Source organism: Aplysia californica, unplaced genomic scaffold, assembly GCF_000002075.1.
Source record: "Aplysia californica isolate F4 #8 unplaced genomic scaffold, AplCal3.0 scaffold00498, whole genome shotgun sequence".
Classification (NCBI taxonomy): Eukaryota; Metazoa; Mollusca; class Gastropoda; order Aplysiida; family Aplysiidae; genus Aplysia; species Aplysia californica.
Window position 1 is genome coordinate 581388 of NW_004797768.1, and position 3291 is coordinate 584678.

A 3291-nucleotide genomic window follows, 5' to 3' on the forward strand; every position below is an offset into this window, starting at 1 on the left:
TAGATAGATAGATAGATAGATAGATAGATAGATAGATAGATAGATAGATAGATAGTATGCACTCTCACTCACGGTCAACGTGTTACAGACTCAGATAAAACTATTGTGAAGGTGATGAAAAATGTAAGCATGTTGCAAGCACTTTCTGGGAAGGGTTAGGCAAGGGTGGGGTTTTGGGGAATTTTATTGAAAAAAAAAATGGAAAAAAAGAGGGTTAAAAATTCACAGCATGTGCTAACATGTTTTCCCCTCTTCATTGCTTTCAAGCTTGGGGAAATTTTCGTCGGATGCAAACTGAAAACAAACCGCGAAACAAATCAGAACTCGACAGTTGTTTTTATTTTATTTTCGTTTCTTGTTTTGTTTTTACATGTTTCGTCCACTGTTGCTCCCTACTCCCCCCCCCCTTCCTCCTCCCCCTAACCCCCACACATACACACTCACACTCACACTCACTCGTGGCTTTCAAGGGACCCTTCCACTAAGGTAGCAACATTTTCAACAAGCCATAGATTTATAGTACGTGGAGTATCCTAGATCGTGCACACTGGCGTATTTCCGGTTCACTTTGGAGTGCACCTTTTTACTTAATTTGAGGCAAACGAAGGGCGAAAGGGGAAACGAGCCGTGTTATAGCGAGACTGGTACTTTGGTCGTTCATTTGGACGTAATTCACGGTCCATGGTGCGAAAGCTTAAACCGAAGGGTTTAAAAAAAAAATATAAAGGGCGATTAGTGACAACCATGACACTGCGCAGTCTGTGTGTATAAATCTATGGAGTAAACCAACTCTGAATGCTTAAAGGGTTCGTATTAGAATTTATTAGTTTGATGGCTGTTGGGTAGATTGTATTAGGAGGAGACTGTTTATTACGTACGTAAACGCCATACGTAAATACATATACATGTACATGTAATTTCTTTTTTGTTTTTACTGACCAGACTTAATTAGGCTGCTTTTGTATAATATTAGATTATACTATTATCATGCCGCCTCTTTAAACACTGTAAGTTATTTGAGAGGCGTGGGGTGGGGTGGAGTGGGGAAGGAGGTTGGAATGTCAGATAGATCAAGTTTTCAGTCAGAGTCTGATACCATGTCATCTGATTCCCAGGACTGGAGCGAGAACTAAAGTTAAAGGCATGCACCTCGGGAATTGAGCTTTCCAGGAAAGTAAAAGCGTAACAGTAAAACGAACTAGTCGTGTGTGACCTGATCCGCTGAACGGAGCGGTAAAACAAGCGGATCCCTCATTGAATAGGAACACATGATGCGCATTGGCTAAACCCTATCCGTACGTCGTGTTTTTCTATCGTATCCACACGACGTGGGGAACTCTGTGCCACCACTTTCCAAAGAGGAAATTTACTCGTTAATCTGATCGGTACGTTTTGCACAGAGGTCTGTCAGTATGAATTTTTGAGAAGTACTGAAAATTTCAAAGAGACATTCGTACTAGAAGTATTCTAAAATGTGAAGAATACAATCCCGACGGTACAAAATGACCCCAGGGCGTACATATAGGGTTAACTTGGCTATGGCTGGCCCAGCAAGTGGAGATCCCGTCATCGTTACTACCTTGTTCCCGTATGTTAGCAGCACAGAGTTTTGTGTTCGCACGCGCATGCTTTCATAATAATTCCTAATAATAATAATATGAAAATATGGCAACGGGTCGGGGTGCGTGGCAGTCGAGGAACCATGCGTCGCACACCCCAGTTTTGAGGGAAAAAGAAGCAAGCATGATGACACATAAAGGCATAGATAAATAGATTTCTGTTTATGGTCGAAGGATAAAAATTTGTTGTTGCCAGGTTCTTGGGTTGTTTATTTTTTGGAATTGATTCGTTTTATTTAGTTGATTGTCATATTATTTTCCTTTCTCTATTTTAAGATTTGAAAACTTATATTTCTAGAATCTCTCCAATCTCCCTACTTTTATTCTATCCTCCACTCTTCCTTTTGTAACCCTATCCGTACGCCCTGGGGTCATTTTGTACCCCGAGGTTGTATTTTTCACATTTTAGAATACTTCTAGTACGAAGATGTATTTGAAACTCTCAGTACATATTTCTCAAAAAATCATTTTGACAGACTGCTATGCAAAGCGTACGGATTGGATTAACGAGTAAATGTCCTTTTTTGGAAAGTGGTGGCACAGAGTTCCCCATGTCATATATGGATACGATAGTAAAACACGACGTACGGATAGGGTTAAGAGTCGAAGCAGACTTTTCCATTTTCGAGTTCAAAGTCTTATCACGACATGCACTCCCCTCAATAAGTCGGCTCGTTTTGCCACACAGGGCTGGCTGGAGTGGGTGGTTGGCGGGTGCTCTGGTGTGTTTTGCTTTTTCTTTCCTATCAAACATCTGTCGTCCTTATTTCCCCTCCTTCTTTTTCGTGTTTGTTACTCTCTTGTAACACCTCTAATCCTCGGCACTTATATGACCTTATTGTGTTGCAAGTGCCGAACAAATCTTACTAAAACTAAACTAAAACTCTTGTTACATGCACTCCCCTTAAGAAGTCGGCTCGTTTTGCCACACAGGGCTGCTGCAGGAGATGGCGAGGGGGGTGACACATTGACATGCTCGAGCGTTCACCCCAGGCTGACCCCTAGCTGCTAACGGTCAGAGTTCCGGCCAACCAGCTCCTGTGAGCCTGACCACAAACTGACTGGTGGGCACCCACAAGGGCTGGGCTTTGAGTCGCTTTAGCAAAATCCGAATAATATGTTAGTGCACCTCTTCGGCAATTAAATAGTGTGTTATGAACCGCTTCAGCAATAAATGTGTTAGAACCACTTCGACAAACGGGTTAGTATCACTTCAACCAAATGAATGCACCCACTTCGGCAAACGGGATAGGAAAGAGAGTTTAACTTTATCCGTACGTTGTGTTTTACGATCGTGTCCATACGACGTGGGAAACTCTGTGTCACCACTTTCAACGAAGAAATTTACTTGTAAATCTGATCCGTACGCTTTGCATAGCAGTCTGTCAAAATGACTTTTTGAGACATACTGAAAGTTTCAAAGAGATCTTCGTACAAGAAGTATTTAAAAAATTGAAGAATACAACCCGGAGGTACAAAATGACACAAGGGCGTACGGATAGGGTTAAGAGTTTGAATTTGGAAGATGTTTCATTGAGAATTATCCGGTTATCCGGATAGGTTATCCGGATTTTGCCCACTACCATTGCCCACCGCCGCTGCTGGGCCCGGCCGCCACCTTCTGTTGACCGTGGAGTTGCTGGGAGTGGTGCTGTATCAAGTGTCTGGTCAT